Source organism: Gallus gallus, chromosome 7, assembly GCF_016699485.2.
Source record: "Gallus gallus isolate bGalGal1 chromosome 7, bGalGal1.mat.broiler.GRCg7b, whole genome shotgun sequence".
Lineage (NCBI taxonomy): Eukaryota > Metazoa > Chordata > Aves > Galliformes > Phasianidae > Gallus > Gallus gallus.
Genome location: NC_052538.1, coordinates 32,169,142 through 32,186,978, shown reverse-complemented (window position 1 = coordinate 32,186,978; position 17,837 = coordinate 32,169,142). Strand labels below are relative to the sequence as shown.

Genomic DNA, 17,837 nt, shown 5'->3' with positions numbered 1-17,837 from the left:
AGCTTCCATGCCCCGACCCCAAGAGCAGACAAAAGCAAAAGCCTGCCCTTGCACCATCCCACCAGCAGCAGCCCCACACCCACGAAGTTTGCTTTCCAAAGAGCTAGTCACTCTGGGAGATTTTACTTCAATACAAGGGTCTTGCTTCCACCTGAATGTACAATCCCTTTACTGTGCTTTCTCCCCAACACTTCCCCCCCCCCCCCCCCCCCCCCGCAATGGTATCTATGTTAAATATATGGAAGTACTATTGACTTTGAAAAAAGCAGTGCAGCACAAATTACCTCAGCATCCTACGGCAGGAGTTTCAGTGCTCACCCCCACATTCTGTATCTTGTTTGTTTTGAACTTCCCACTTCCTTCTCATGCCTCTCTTCAACCATTTGAAATAATCTTTCTAGTTCTTCGGCTCGATTCTCTTCCTTGCTATTCACTGCTTCTCTATCACTTTATCCTTCCTCTTTCCTTGTTTTGTTGGTTTCACATCTTCTTTAATTTCTCCTTCAACTTCTACAGTCCTGTAAGAAAATCTTCCTGTCAGGTATGTTTTATTGGCATTAAAATATACACTACATAATTAAGTAGGAATTGGAAAGTCACATCTCCTAACAGGCAAGATTTCTTACATGCTTTATGCTGTGCAGCAGAATCTTCTGGCATCAAAGCCAAGTGCAGATTATATGGAAGTCAAATTTCCCATGAAAAAAAGTGACGGAGACAGCATGAATGTTCTCAAGTTTGTTACACTTAGCAAACCATGTATGCATGATTTTAAGAATTATTCCCCCACTCATGACAGTCCTGTTAAACCTGACTTTCTGAATCTACATTAAATATGATCTGGAGTCAAAATCTCAGCAGTAGTTGGGTCGGGGAGCAATGAGACCCTGGCATCAAGGTCTTCCAAATATCCTTTCTCATTCCTTCCATTATTTTGTGGTAGGGCAATAGGAAGATCTGTGCAGCACAGAATGAAGTACAGCCCATGGAAAAGAGGTCTGCTCTGACTAGTCAGACTCTCTACTTGATGATGACCAACCTCTCTGCTAGGAAATCTGTGCTAGGTGGCCCTGCCTGAGCAGCCAGGTGGGGCTAGATGACCTCCAAAGTTCCCTTCCATCCTAAACCATTCTGTGATTGATGATGTTAACAGAGCAGAGAAAAAGCTTTTTCTTTTTTTTCCAAGTTAAAAGTTTCCTTTTAGCTAATACTTTATCTACCCTCAGGTCACCAAATAATTTATGCTTGTGATTTTACACCCAAACTAGTGCCTGATGTTAATTTGACAAGCCAACTGGTGAATCCTTAAAACACTTTCCTGTTAAAGTGACTAGACATAGTTGAAACTGTGCATTAGGGCGTCAATCACAGAAACCATCTGTTCTAACAGGGTTTTTTGTGCTTTCCAAATTCAAGCTTTCTGAATGAGATGCTGAATGTTTTATAAAATACTGACAAGAATCAGTATACAAGAAATTACCTATTCAGCACCTCTTCAAGATGATAATTGACAGTAGTCAGTTAGTAAGTGAAGATATTTTGAATGATTAACACTAGGGAGGATGAGTTATAGTCTCTTCATTAATTCTCTATTAAATTAACCTCTGTAACACTCACAGTTTGAGAATTGATTTGCAAAACATTGCATACAAGCCTGAAGTGCAAGGTGTTGCTTCCCATGGCTAGTCACAACAGCCACAAAACAAATCTGTGATGTGAACTAGATTTGTTTTCTTCAACTCAGTATCCCAAGGTAATTTTATTTTCAGTCATGAATCCTCCTATCACCATCATTTTTTCCTTTATCAAGGTAGCTTTCCAAATGAGAAAAAGAGTGATAAATAGGAGAAAATCCTTCTCCCCATCACGGCAGTCAAACGGGAACATCTTGCCCAAAGATTTCACACTATCTGTTAGATCCCAGAGTGGGCCCTGCAGGGGCAGAAGGTTCAACCAGAAACATCTTAGTGCCTCTCCCCATTTGGATTGCTCCACAACACTGGTATCCTGTGATAATCCACTTACACACAGTGCTCCACCGTTACATTTTATAGACAATAGGCTGACTCTGACTTGTCTCAAGTACCCTGCAGCTCCCTGATCCTCAAGTTTAAGGCACAGTTGTCGTATTGGTTCAGTTCTCACCAAAATACAAACTACCATTGACTACATCGATCTCTGCTGTTCCCTCTGGCAGAGCTGCTGGTGGCTTACCATATCAGGCTTCTAGAGAGAGGGAAAAAAAAAGGGAGGTGATTTTTTTTTTTCCCCTAAAATTCCCCCCCCAGACACTCTACAAGAGTACTGATTGACAGCAGAACGTCACCAGGGAAAATACAAATATTTTGGACATGATTACTTTTAGCAAATCCTGGACCTCTCTTAAGAAACTGTAGTCAGCCTCTTTTGGGATACCTACAGGTGGCAGGGGACACACTTTCCTTCTTAGGGACACAATTTAGAGAGAATCAGATACGACCAAAAGCTTAAAAAACAAAACATTGTACCTATAGGCCCTGGTTGATCTACAATACCATTAGTATTCAGTTCATTTTCAAAGTAGCAGTCACCCATTTTTCTCTACATTCCCACTGCCTATAGATCTTTATCAATACTTTTAACATCCATACTTCATCTCAAATTCCTTTTAACCTTCAGGAGTCCAGGATGCTCTACACACAAAACAGCATTCACCTCTTGTTATGCAGCTGCAGAAAGCACAATTCCTTCACAACGTTCACACGAAACACCTTCAGAGCCAAAACACTTCCAGGAGAGAGCAATGCAGAACCTTCCGAGAAGAACTGACCATGCAGGGAAGGAAGAATTCAGTTTAGGTCTTCCTTGCATGCATTTATATGCAAAACAAGAACATGGGGGAGAGAACATGATATCACAATTTATATTTCTAACAATTAAAAGAGGATTGATACAGTTTCTTCTCCTGAGCATAGCACTGCTTTCTAGCAGCAGCCTGTGAAGCTCACAATGCCCTAGGTGTTCTCAGAAGGGCTGGTGAACAGACTGCGGTGATAGAACAGACCTCCGCTCTGTGAAATCCTGCTGACAGCTCCGAGCTGAGCGCTGCAGTTCCTTGTACCCTTAAGATAACACAATTGCTTGGATGCAGCAATACCTTGTACAGTTTATGAGATAGTGATCAATCTCTGACAATTCTAATTAGCAGATCTCTTATGTGCAAGATTATGGCATTTTGTAGCATTTTTTTTTTCTGTTGCCTATTAAATTTCTGCAGCCATTTCATCCAAAATAGAGTAGTTTATAGGTGGATCATTTCATACCCAGTGCTGTCAATAATACTTGTTGATACTGAAGGGTTTTACTGATACTGCAGCATGCTGGTTTTGATATGAAAAGTCATATCTGTAATACTTAGTGATATCTTCTAAGACCTCAGCATTACTTCTCTACAGAGCTACTGGCATTTGAGGCTGGTACAGAAGGAATGCTGTGCCCTGTTATTTCCAGAACATAGTGTTTTTTAGGTACAAGATTTTGTGCCTTATAGAGATGAGTTTTTTTTTTTTTTCCCCTTCCAGCAGAGGTGATTCATAATACAATACAGTAATCACAAGAAAAATGACAACTGTTTAAAAAATATGGTTCTCTGTTACAGCCACGATGACATATCACATTTTGCTTGGTTGAAAACATGCTAGAAAATGGTGTTCATCTGAGATGTGTTATGAAATGTCTAAACAGATTTTTCATGGAATAACATCTTTCCCAGAAATCTAGCTGCAAACTAGACAATAATTACACAGCTGGGTCATCCCTTAGCATCTCCATTAGAATTTGTAATGAGCAGACTGAAGACCATAAGAAATGCTGTAAATAAGATTGTCTTTTGGTTATTGAGTTTCTCACCTGCATTGAATACCAGTTGGCTTCAGGTGGGGTGGGTTGTTTTGTTTTGGTTTTTTTTTTCCACTTGATATTTCTGTTGGAAAACTAGGTTTTCCATCATACAGAAAGTGATAAATTACTAGGAAAAAACAGTATCTTTTCTTGTCATGTGTGTGGATTGGACCAGAGATCCGTTTTCCCCGGTGTCCTTAGAGGAAAAGACAGCATATAAAATAAAAGTTTTCCTCCCTCTCCCCAGAAATCCCAGAACAGCAATTTGAGCTTAAATGTTTCCTTAAGTGTACTTTAAATTAACCACCGAACACTTCCAAAACTAAAGTCAAAGATGAGTGATCAGCACAAATTTCGTAACAACACCAAAAAAGGGGGAAAAAAATGATTGTAAAGTACCGATAAGGAGATCAATGATATATGCACTTGAAATGCTAGATATCAGCAGACAGAACCCAAAGCACAGCAGGGCAGTTACAAGTCAGTGTAATTCATCTTCTGAAAGATAAGGCTTTTCTAATTTTATGAAGTATTTGTCATATCAAATGCTTCATAGTTCCATGAAAAATTTCTTTGATTCCTCTCCCTTAGGATTTCGATGTGCTGCGTGGTGTAGCATTCACACAAGGATTAATGCCGAAATTATAAATAAAGCACTCAGTATTTAGGTGGTAAGTGACACTCTGAAAGCTGAATTTGCTCTCTTCACAGTAACTTCCCAGCACGGCACAGGACTAGGAGCCTAAAGGGAGGACTTTATTTCATTCAGAAGGCCTGCAGATGCATTGATTTCAAACTTATTTTTACAAGTCATCATTAAGTGTTATAAACCTTCCCTGTGAGTAAAGAACATATTTTCCTTTCCTTTGGAAATCAGTCAGGAGGCAATATACATGCATATGTCTAATAGACAAGCACACATTCACACAAAAATACTACTTGGAGAGGAAGGATTGCATTACATTGCAATAGTAAAAGCAATAGTAAAATAGGAGCTTTGACATAACCAATCTCTCCCAGTCTTATCGACAGCACATGAGTTGAACCACCCGAGACACCCCTCAGCTCTGCCTACCTTCTTGCCTTGTCTGCCTCCTCCTGCTCTCCATTCACCTTCTGATTTTTGGCTCAGTGACACTTTCCTTCAGCTGCCAACCCCAATTACTATCTTTGCTGCCAGGTGCTCTGCATATCCTCTGCTAACGAGAACTCTCTTCTGCTCTGCTGAAAAACCTTGTCTTTTGCTATTTTGGCAGGATTCATTCCCACACGGCTCTTCCCTTCTATCATCATCCCCTTCCTTTGCTGCCAAAACATGTCTTCATTGAGCCACTCTTCCTCCAGTTCACTTCTATAATGCCATGCGGTCATATAGGGCAGTTCCCATGTTCTCATCTAAATAACCTCTGTGCCTTTAAGCAGGGAGTGCTTCTCTACGCTGCACACTCACAGATAAAATGTAGTAGCTTTATAGTGCCTTTCCATGACATAAAGCAATTTGCATTAAAAATAACAAATACAATTTTATTATTATTATTTGCCAAGAGTGGTGGGGAGTACTTTGCCCGTCCTGAAATCACTGCTAAATTTGGCATCACTAAGAGTCCCATAGACAAGACTAGATCTTCCCCCTTATCCACATTCAGGTGCTGTTTGTATTTCTGCTGTATATTCTACACTTCTGCTGTTCTTACCTATTCTGGTAGAAAGATCAGTGCATAAAACTTGCAACATAGACCTACAGTGTAAACAGGAAGAGTAAGTTTATTCCAGCTTTGATGAACGAAAAATGCATTTCCCTCATCTATTCCCCTTGGACTACCTAGGCAGGAAAAGGGAGTTCCACAGTCCATCATTGGAGAGAGCTGTTAGCCCAAATAACTTAATCCAGTAACAAAGTAAAACCATTTAAAAAGGCAAAACACATTTCTAATAGTTGACTAGAACTGTGTGACATTCATAATGTAGTAGAAATGCCACTACAATTTTTAAAGGACAGAACTTGTGGAGTTAATGATTACATTTCATGTATATATATCAGATTTCATCCAAGAATCAAATTTAATAAAAACCTATTGGAATGCCTTAGGTATATTTAAAACATCCATAGTTTTTCACCCAATATCCAGAGATCTATATCCAAAATGAAACTTAAGTAATGCAGGATGTAAACAACACTCATGCTGGGAATCATTTACTTCCTTGTAACAAACTTTTTTTTTTTTTTTTACCTGATCATACATGTATATAATGGATTAACTTAATTTTTTTCAACTCAAATTCTTTTTCTCCCTATTTTATTTGGATGAGTACCCCCCAAAAAACAACTTTTCTATGCAATGAAGAGCTAAGAATGCAACAATAATACTTTAATATTAATTTAATCTGATATCTTATGCCACTTCATAAAAAACTACCAAAATTGAAGTTAAACATTTATTTTACATTCTAGAGGCAGTAGATTTTATTTAAAATTGCTTATGAAACATGTAGAGAAACGACCTTTTGATATGTGTTCCCTGTACCATATCCACCTACTGACATGCCCTCAAAAATTAACCTCAAAAGGAAAACTATTTGAAAATGCTCTTGTATTTTTTTCTTTGTATAGATGGAAAACAAATATTTCATTTGCCCACGGTTATTTAGAAGACAACTTAGAAAGTCAGAGGTAAAGACAGGGACTGCATATAAATCTTTCACCTCCTTCTCTCAGCTGCCTTCTCAATAAATTCTGTTGTGTAGTAAGGCATAATACGTTTAAAAAATTAAAAAATGAAATAATCATTACTCAGAAGATAAATAGTAGATATGTCAGACAGCAGCTCTCCCTGCTACTTTCCCTAGTTAGAAATGCAAACAAGAATTGACCTGTATCACTTTTCTTCATCTCGAACCAGTTACCAGAGTGCATCTCCTCCAGAAGGCAGGCCAAGGGAACTCAAGTAAATGACCATGGATAAAAGCTTTTCCGATAAACTCTCAATTCATTAAATCAAATGGAGACTTTAAATTGATGAAGATAATAATAAATTATTTCTTAATCCTGCTGTATCAATCTATCATACACAGTACTCCAACACAATGAGCAGTCACACTAAAAGCTTTATGAAAGTCATCTCGTCTTCATTTGGAGTTCAGCGGTGGCTCAGGGCAGGGGAGGAATTATAACTGGAGGATATAGAGGAGAGCTGGGTCACAACTTCTGAGCAGCAATTTGGGAAGAAGGACCTCACATTGGCACTGTGTTGTGACACTCAAACCAATGTCAGCATTTGCAGTGCCTTGTACACATTCACTCTTTGACAGAAGTTTCTCCCATTGTTTTTTCTGCTCTGTTGCCAAGTCTCCTAATCCTATGCTCACAAAGGGCAGCCCAGTGGCAATATTCAAACACAAAATAGGTTGGTAAGAAGCAGGAAAGTACGACACAGCCTTCATGGAAAAGCAAAATCTCAGCTCTGCCTTACATTGAAAGTTAGGAACAGAAAATCTAAAAGGAGTTAAAATTGACTAGTCCAGTTAGTATAAAAGGAACGTATCAAAGCCAATTAAAGAATATCAGATTGATGTTATGGTATGGAAATTTATGGTGTTAGGATTGGTTTTATCCTCTAATTGCTTAGAAGAATGTAAGAAACAGGAAATATTTAGTGATCTGCTATCCTTATATTATCATCACTAAGACAGTGAAAAACAGAGTCCAACCAGTCTGCTGCTGACATGCTAGTTATTTGGAACTCTCTTAGGTTATCATTACCATCTGAATGTAGGAAGTTGCAGTAAGTTCAGTTAAAATTTTTGAGCACCTACGATACACTAGGGCACTTTAACACTACCGCAATGACTCCATTAAAAAATCCCCTTCATTTCATATTAAATCTTAGATGCTTAAGAGGACCAAATGAGTTTTACTATGATACTACTGTTCCTGGAGAATCTGAGTACTCAGAAAATCTTTATATTCTACATTCCATAGGTCAACTGAGCTCTCTGTCTACACATCATATTGGCTCTGAGCTGCAACATCTGAGAGATCTAAAAACAAAAAAATAAACCAAGAAATGTTTGACTCCGAGTTACATTTCACTGCAGATATTTTCTATTCACTACAGAACACTCGCAAAAGGTGAATCTGATGGGAAACACTGCATGAAAGGGTATTGTCATAAGATTTCAAGTCCAGCACTGAAGACTCAAAACTTCAGATAAAAATCCAAAGTTCTGAAGTTCTCCTTGTCATAGCATTTCACACATATACAGCTATACAAGCAGCTCAAACTATTTTATATTTCTTATATAAATAAATCCTTATACAAATAATCTTGTGACATCCCTGTGGGACAGATGTGTAGCACAGACATTTTACAGATAAGGAAACTTCAGCGCAGAGCAAAGTACTGAGCTATGAAACTGACATTTACTTTCAATACATAAAATGGACTCTTAGGCATCTAAATGATGTTTAAAGCATTTCACATTTTGAGCATCGTACTCCCACTCTAAAATCAGAGTTTTCAAATGTAAAATACATAAATACTGAGGATTAACTAGCTGAGACTTTAAAAGTCTTATAAAAAGACAACATCCACATGGTACATTTTCACACAGCAACCCTAGGGAGAAAGCAGAGGTCTAAATGTTAATAGTAGCTCTTTTGCCACTGGACCTAATGTTACTGGAAAGAGAAGCAATTACATCTGGCTTAGGAGTATGTAGCTAGAATGTTTATTTTTCATGTCAGAAATAGAAGAATGGGAGGCCAGCTAGTAATAATTGTCAAGAGTTGGTATATCTCAGAAGAAAATAACTGTGTCCTCTTAGCCAAACAATTTTAGCAAGATCTCTGCAGCAGGGCATTCTTCAAGAAAACTCAGGAGTATCCACGTGAAGCAGTTCTATGTTTTCCTTAAGCTGCAGACCCAGGCCACACATTTCCTTTTGCTGTTCGTGCCTTCGGAATTTGGTCATGCCACCTTCCCCCACATGCCACTTCCCAAATCTTTTCTTCTCCGCTGGCACAGAAGATGGCCCAGGCACTACAATAATCACCCAAATCACCCCACACCTCCAGTGCCTGCTCTCCTGCACACAGGTTGCATCCACTATGGCTCACGCTGCTCCTATCCCCTGCAATAAATTTTAATCAGATACTTTGTACCCAGTTGTACTCTTGTCTGAAACCATCCAAAGTGCTGTTGTTGCTACGGAAACCACTTCCCCGTTATCAGTACGCTCGGCTCAGCTGCCTCCTTCCCTCTGTTTCCCTCTCCCTTTCTATTCCCTCTTCCCATTTTTCCTCAGCTCTGGCACCAGGTTATGAGCATTTAACTCCCTCTTGGTCTGCAACTTCACTTCAAACACGTGGGGAGACACTGCAAATAGAATTTGTGGTATTTAAGATCTGGCTGTCCTTGCTCCAGCTTGTTACATTTAATTAGTCCCTGTGCAGCAAGGGTCAAGCAGATCCCAACGGGCTGCAAGGAGCATCTCTACCACACTGTGAAAATGGACAAAAACTCAGCTCTAGGGTCCTCTTACAGAAGCTGTAGGAATTAATATAGCAAACAGAGCGGAGGTGGGATGGATATACAGGTGGTCAATGTATTTTTTCTTTAATTATTCTAAGCAATAAAGCTCCAGGACTCTCCACTAGCCCCACTGTAGGAAGAGTTGTTTACCACTTTCTGAGAAATGAAGTCCCCTGAGCCATTTGACTGCAGAATTGATTTTTGACCCTTGTAATTCCTTCCACTCTCCTAATGTTTAAATGTTGCAGCCCACCAGCAGACCATGAGAGCAGCTCACATTCAGGGCCATGTTCTCAAAGCTGTGAGCAGTGCATACAGAGCACAGCCCCAACACTGCAAGTACATGAGGAAAAAAAAAAAAAAAAAAAAAAAAGCAGAGAATTCAGCCTTTCAGCATCCCTCCTATATGTCAAGACCAAGAAGGGAAAACTGTATACTGAGCCATTAGGTGAAGAAGAAAGGAAATTGCAGTAAAAAGTCAACAAAAATCATCATTTCTAAGATAACAGTTGGTAAGACGTTATTTGAATAAAAAAATCTCAACTTCTATTTCATACAGTAAAGGAAATTGAAATACACGCAATATAGAGATCTCCCTAATGAAAGAGCCCTCTTAACCATCCAACGTGCTCTTCAGTAATGGTAACTGACACAAGTCAGCATTTTCTACACTTATTACACTTTTACCCTAATGCTTTTATTTACATTCACCTTCATATAGTGGAATGCAGAAGAAAACATGCAAAATACAGAACTACAGAGCGAGAAACCACCAATGTTATACAGACTCTCTGGGCTTTTGGTTTTCCAAACTAAACCTCATTGCCATTAGTATTGAGTGTACGGATCCTGCTGGGTCTGTTGCGGTTGTCCTATTGACTTTCTCTGGATGAATAAGTTCCTGTCAAGAGCACCACTAAATATCCACTTTAGAAAAGCACTTTTAGACATAAAGAGCACATTTTCCCTTCTTTCTCATAGTCAGAGCCAGCTCTGCAGAGCAAAATGAAACTGCAGTCTTTGGAGACAGATATAATTATAAGTAAATACTTCATAGGCATTAATTAGCATTTTCTTTTTTAACCAGTGCTTTGTATAGGGAGCCAAACATCCCTACACAGTTTGCTGGTGCTCCTGCAGTTGCTACTACCACCAATAATAATAATAAACACTTGTACTGCATCAAGCCTCAGATGCTTGAATGATATGAATCTACATGCTTTAGGAGTAGCTTTCTCTAATTTAAGAAACTAAGATACTGACTCAGAATCTAATGCAGCTTGTGAGAGTTTCTTTTTACTCAGCAACAAAACTGAGGACAAATCCACAGCACAAAACATCTACAGAAGTCCAGAATGTGCGTTTGGGACTTCAGTTAATTATCTGAAAATAATCATCCGGAGAGAAATGAAGCACTAACTCATCTACATTCAGCATCAGTGCCATACGATGAAGGTTGAAGGAAAAAAATCCTACAGAAACAAGACTGGAGAAGGAAAAACTCAAAGTTGTTTCTTTATTGTTTCTTCGGAGTTTTAGACACAGCAGAGCAAATGGTCATTGAGAACATAAGCCAGTGGGTTCACATCTGGCAGAAAAAAAAAAAGCACAGCTAATTTCTATGGACATTCCAAAGTCTAATAGTTTTTAATCAAAGGCTACCACTGTCACTGGCATAGATAAGTGTTGATGCTGTTCCATAAAGAAATTTAAAGAATTCTTACAATTACTTTTAAGAAATTTCAGAATTCTCAACTCGTGTAAGAGTCTGGGCACAAGCCATGAAATGCATCTGTTCCCTTCCTTTCCTAGGTAATCTTCAGAGTTTGGGTTCCTACAACAGTGCAAAATACCACAAATCCCACAGACACTCATGCATGCTGTGCTCAATATGGACAGAAGCTTTATTGTGGTTACCATTAACATTATCAATACATTTGTTATACAAAGCTCGGAGACAGGTGGAAGAGAAACAGATTTACTGAACAGTTTCAAGACTTCTAGGGGAACACAAGAAACAGTCTTCCTTCAGCTGCTAAAAATGCTGGCCAGAAGGTGAAATAAGGGGAAAAAAATCACTCACACCTGCCACTTATGTCTGTGACTCAGCATCATGATTGTCTTCCACTTCTATCATCTACTTAAGGGGTTCCTTAACATGAAGTGGCAGAACCTGTGTTTGCATTCCTTAATGCCCTCGGGTTGCTTTAGCTGGGGCTCATGATCGCCCAGCTCACCTCATCTCCCAGCCGGGCAGAGGGGAATATGCCTATTTCTGCCTTCAGATTCTTACCTGAGATGTACAGCTCACTGTTTGAACATATGAATATGTAGTTAAGAGGTAGAAGTTGTCAGAAAATCATGCAGCTAGTCACTGGAACAAACAAGGAAAAAGAAATGTCTTAATATAAGAGCTATCTTGACATTTCCCAGCACAACCAGATCTGACTGTGGTCTGCAAGAAATCAATTCAGAGGGAAGCCACAAATACCAGCTAATGCCTCAATTCATAAACTCTTATCCGTGCTGGTGTGAAAGTCCAATTAAAGCAAACAAGACTATAGTCCCATTAGTCCGATTTCAAGACCACAGCTGACAGGAGAGCTCTCTAGGATGAAGACAGTGAGGTAGGGTAGAAACTAGCCCTAAAAGTTTTCATCCATCTAGATTCATGTTGTCCTTATTTTACCTATCCTGGACAGTCTTAAGTAATGTGATTGCTTAGTGCCTTAGCTTTGTAAGGAGTATATAAATATTGATTGCTACTGGAAAGGTTCCAAAAGCCTTTTAAACTAACACTTTTGTTCTGCTCTCATTAATTATTATTCACATATTTTGGAAGGAAGACTTCAGTTCCACTCACTTGACAAATGCTTTTTATTAAGTATTGTGAATAAGAAGCTTTTATAAGACTAGATAAATTGTTGGGAGATTTTTATATTTTTCTTAAGACTACAGGTTGCTCCCTTCAGAAGGGCTATTTTTGACAGAAGGGAAGAAAGGTTAAAATAGTGTATAGCATAAATAATTTCCAACTAATGACCTGAATTTTCAGGGTCAAATCTTCAGAGGATTTATTATTAATCTCTTGACTTCAATTGACCTATGGTTTAGTTCAGGGGAATTATTTTTAAATAAAATTAGGGATTTTCTATAATTGAGAGATATTGCTAGGTTTAGCTGTTTTCTCAGGTTTTATTGCTAGGAATCTTGATTTGGACTTTCCTCAGCACATGGTAAGCTTATGGTGAAGACAGCTATTTGCTTCATTAACAATAATTAGGGCTATACCAAAAATTGTTATTACAGATACTGTAATGGAAATAGAGATAGCCATGAGGACAGACACTTATTTAATGGAAAGATATGTTACATATAAATGTGCTTGCAATAATTATTTCAGAAGCCTGTAAAAGTAAATTGGAGATGAAGAGCGAGCACTGCATCTCATATTTCCAAATCTCTGCTCCAAAACTAAGCAAGGTCTAGGATGGGATTCATTTCTTCCACACAGATGGTAGTCTCAATAACTGTTTAAAAAGGTATATAATAATTTAAGTCACGATGGTGCATGAAGGGAAAGTGAGAGTGTTCCTTGTTCCTCCCCAGGCTGGTAGAAGTCAAGACCCATTGCAACTATCTCTGTAAGTTCCTGGATGAGGTATGAGGAATTGCTTATCCAGGTATCAAGAACTGTTTACTTGGTGGTCCTGAAACACAGCAATTACCCAAGAAGTTTCCCCTTAAAAAACCTGACGTTGCTCAATTGAAAACACAACACTAAGTGAGCCTCTCAAAGTCTAAGATAGATTTCCTGCAGCATCTAATCACAAAAAGAGTATTTGATTAATATAATCAAGAATATTACATTTGAAGTGATAAAGCCTATTGAAACTATACTTTAATCAGGAGAAGGTCTGATTTTCTATCATATGCCCTCTTCTAATACATGTTTTTAGTCGTCATGCTGAAAGAAAAACTGCTGCACTGCAAAGAGTAACTCAGTAGGGAAAAAGGCAAAATTTCCTCTTCTGCCTAGATGCTATAGCCCAAGAAGCTCTAACACAGAGCTACAGCTCTTATGTTTCATCTTACATTAGAATCCTGAACTTGTAAAGTAATTCCTACTTATATGAAAACTGTGGGAAAGTAGAGAATTTATTTCTTTAATACACAGTGAAGTCAGGCCATTTATATTAGTTGAAATTAGTTTTATCCATTTATTAGAAATGCACACTTACGCTGAAGCAACACTGTGGTTGGTTGAACTGGCCTGGATGTTTCCATCCTGGTTCTCGCTGCATGGAGGGAACTGGCTGAACACAAACCTCTACACCCTGTAGGTAGGTTTAGCAGATTAGTCAGCCACATGCTTGAGTCTATTAATATATGGTTCTATTGCCATGGCAGCAGGTTAAAGTTAGAAGTAACTAGATCTGAATAATTTAAACATGCTAAAAATACCAACTTCCAGGTTTAAGTGCTTCTATTTGTCACCACACTGTCACCTATAATGACAATTACCACCTATATTAGAAAATCTCCTTAGGAAACTCATCTGCTACACAAGTAGGTAGTTCTCTTGTGTATTCCTACTCCAAAACCTATGTTACATAGTTCCAGTTGTTTGGAAAATGAGGAACAATGCTATTGAGAAACTAACATTTCTCTCAACTATGGTGACTACATGCAAATTGATTTCTATTACAAACAAATAACTGAAAAATGGAAGAAGACTGAATAGATTCAGTTTGATTCAGTTTGGCTTAGCCAAAGAGGTCTCCAAGCAAATCTCACTACTATTTCATAAGTTTTTCCTTCTACATGCTTGCCATTATGTAAAGACTACAAATATCGAAAAATACCAATTTTTAAACAAGAAATCTACTCCTCCCAAGAAAATAAATCAGAGAATACTGAACTGCGTTATATCACATCTCAAAACTGACTATGCTTTGGAAAAAAGAAGAGCATTTAGTTTCAGAAAGGTGGTATAAAATGTTGTTTCCTTACACCAATTTGCCAAAAGAACAAACTGAATACAATATATTTTTCCTGTTCCTAAGAGCTCTCAACTGAGTGCTCCAGAGCCTCCAAATTAACCCAGTGCCAATCCCAATCAATATAAAGCACTCACCTAAGTAAAGTCATTCAGGTGCATTAGTGCATCCAGGACTGCCTGTTTGACAGCAGTGAGAAAGAGACACGGCTCACAGTTTTAACAAAAAAGAAATACAAAGAATTTATTGGTATCAGTATCTAGTACAGACACAGAATTAAAGGTCTTATTGGCTCATCGTATTAATTTCTTAATTAAAAACTAACGGTGAACGTTAAACATCTCCCCACTTCATTTTCCAATATGCAAATTATAGTTCTTTGCCTACTAATAGTAGCATACTGAAAGACATGGCTCTGCGCCTGCAAGTTCAAGAAAAAAGATTGTTTTAACATCAAGAGATTACAACTACAAATTTAACCTACCAGCAACCCAGTTGGTAAGCTGGTCTAATGGACCACAAAAGGATGGTTTTAAAAGAACAGAAATGAATCTATCATGTAACATGGAAGAGTATATGACTAGATCTGTGATTTAATATATTTTGGGAACATGCTTTCTTTTCACCTTAAAGGGTGAATAAGCTGCTTTTTCCCACTGCTCCTATTTCTGTGCCAAATCTATAGAGACTGAGACATTTTCATTTGCAATTTACAAGTGATTTCCCTTCTCCATCCATCTGGATGAATTCTTCTCTAATGTCCAGACCATAAAGCTATGGATAGATATGTATGTATTCCAATTGCAAAACCAAATCTAACTCTTGCACTGTGATTTACCACGTATGCTAATAATGAAGTTCACTATGTGCTACTTGGACTGTTTTTCAGGTTATGGACATGAAAATGACCAGGTGTGAAATGGGTAAGAGATTTTCTGGGAAGAAAAATAAAAACATGCAAAAGCTGCTTTCATTTACAACACCTCTTCCATGAGGCTCCAAAGTAGGTAATTCACCCAATACAACCAAATGAAAGGAGAGACTCAGTCTCCACTTCAGGGTCCCCAGTTACTCTTAAGAAGAAAGAAGGCAGCCATACAGCCTGTGAGATGATGGCTCAAAAGGAGCTTCCAACATCCTGCACAGCTCAGTGTGAAACAAGAGGTTTTCCTGACTTTATTTTTCCGGAAGGAGAGAAAGTAATGAGTCTGTTGCATGCTTTGGAAGCAAAGATGTTGCCAGACATCCTCAACCACGTGTCAGTAGGAATGCAGATGCCCTGCGTTGGTAGGCTAACAACAGAATGGCATGGCAGGTTTGACCTACACCCATGGTACAGTCATGGGTGGAAGGAAGCCAAACAGTTTTAGGGGGCCAAAGATCCTCCCCTTGGGTGGAACAGAAGCACAAGGCAGTTTGTTCCACAGATGGAATAAAAAAAGTACTGCTTTTTCCTAAGCCATAGCTGCACACAACAGAAGCAGAGGCTAATTGGCAAACAGGGCTGCAGCAAGGAGCTTCTGGGAGGGATTTTGAGGAGGAAGAGAAGAGCCAGCTAAGCTTACAGAATAAGCTGATACTGATAGCTGTGTGAAATGCAGATACAGGGAGCAGAAACGTTTTAAATTTGAGCTGCTGTTGCAACCATGGATTTCCAGCACTGCTTCATTTGTTGTCCCTGCTAGATTGCCACTCTAAATATCCATTAGATTATGCTGTGCTGGGAGATCCTTCTCCTGGGATCATTAGGCATCTCTCAGATTAGTTCCCCAACATAAAATGAAAGTTACAATTCAGTGGCATAGCTGCAGTTACTGAAATAGCTCTGGCTTGGATGTCTGAGGCTTTCAAGGTGGGGAGAGTGGAAGAGAAACAACCACAGCAAAGAGGAGTTGGTCAGGCATAACTGGGCAGTACCGGCATGTAACCAGTACATAATGCGTAGTAGATGCAGACTACATAACCACCTCGAGCATCCAATAAAAAGTAAAACAAAGACAAAACATCTACTCCCTTTACAGAGCAATTATACTATGTAGCACCTTGCTGAACAAGCTGTCACACTTGAAGCTGTAGAACAGTTTTTCATACTTTGTATGTGCTCATTCATGTTAGGAACTTGTGTGAATTGTTATTTCTTACACAAACGGTTCAACTTTTTTTCCAGCCAATAGATAGATATGCCCAGACTTCAGATGGATTTGCCTGTCAAAGCAGTCTTGAGTCACACCATTATTTCTGCACACCTACAATTGGCATCCCCTAGAAATAAGAAAAATGCAAAGATGTATACATTCACAAAACAATTGCATTCGTAATTCTAAAGGAAACATGAAGAAAGCATACATTTAAAAAATGGGAATGTCAGCAATTTTGGAGGAATAATCAAGACAGTCCCTGGGGATTATAAAACACACTCTAAAGAAAAGCACAGGAGAACTGATAGATAGAATACAGGCAATTAAGAACACAACATCAAATAATCCCAATGCAGATAGAACAGAATTAAAGAGATTCAGTACCTCTAACAATCCATATAATCAAAAGGAAACCATTTTTCAAGTGAATTACACAGAAAGTGGAAATATAATTAAGAGCAAGTGTAAAAGAATAGCACAAGGATGTAGGAATTGAACTGAAAAGGCAATAACACAAAGCAAGTTATAACTAACTATTAATGTAAATAAGTAAGACTATAAATGCATTATCTATAACAGAAGATAAAGAACCATCAAGTTCACTTGTTTTAGTCAAACAAATAAGAGAATTGCAGAAAAGCTCAAGTACCCAAAGACTTTCTGGATTCAGTTTTCAGTAAGAAGGTTAATTACAGTCAGATACTTAAACAATTAATTTTATCTAGGAGATAAAAGTGTAGGGCAGGAATACGAAAAGGACAGGATGAAGAATATTCACGCTGAATGCAGTCAAATTTTAGGGACACTTTCAAGTACTCAAGGAATTAACTTAAGCCATCTAAGAACCATTAGCAATTATCTTTGAGAACTCTGAGGACAGAGAAATCCTGGGGGACCTGGCAAGGGCAACAGCACCAATTCGTAGCAAAGAAGGTGGAAGGAGACTCCAAAGATTTAAAGATCAGTCAGACTTCTACTGCTGGATGTGCATCAGAACAGTATATAAAAATGACAAAAAATTGTGAAGATAGGCTGCATGGATCTCTTGAAAACAAATTAGGCCAGTCAACAAAAACAGGTATTTCTGACACTGGCAGAGACGTGCAAAGTTGCAGACATGCTTCAGTAAGGCAAGATGTCAGATATACCTTAACAAATATATTCTCTTGAGTTTCATAAGCAAATTTAAGAAATACAGCCTGAATGAAATTATGAAGTATATAAACATCTGGTTTTAAAACAGCACTTCAAGCTATCAAATTTGAGTTGATAAAATGAGAAGATGTTTC

The 17,837-nt window shown here is 38.4% G+C and overlaps 1 long non-coding RNA gene across 1 annotated transcript in view; it reads right to left on the bottom strand.

Moving 5' to 3' along the window:
- Positions 1 to 5,553: 5,553 nt before the first annotated feature.
- Positions 5,554 to 17,837, bottom strand: part of LOC101750858 — a 29,925-nt gene continuing 17,641 nt past the window's right edge. Inside the window, exons 6-9 of the long non-coding RNA XR_212697.5 lie at positions 14,548 to 16,672; positions 13,652 to 13,747; positions 11,704 to 11,784; positions 5,554 to 5,617 (exon numbers count right to left, since the gene is read on the bottom strand). This is a non-coding gene — a long non-coding RNA (uncharacterized LOC101750858). The remainder of the gene's footprint in view (positions 5,618 to 11,703; positions 11,785 to 13,651; positions 13,748 to 14,547; positions 16,673 to 17,837) is intronic.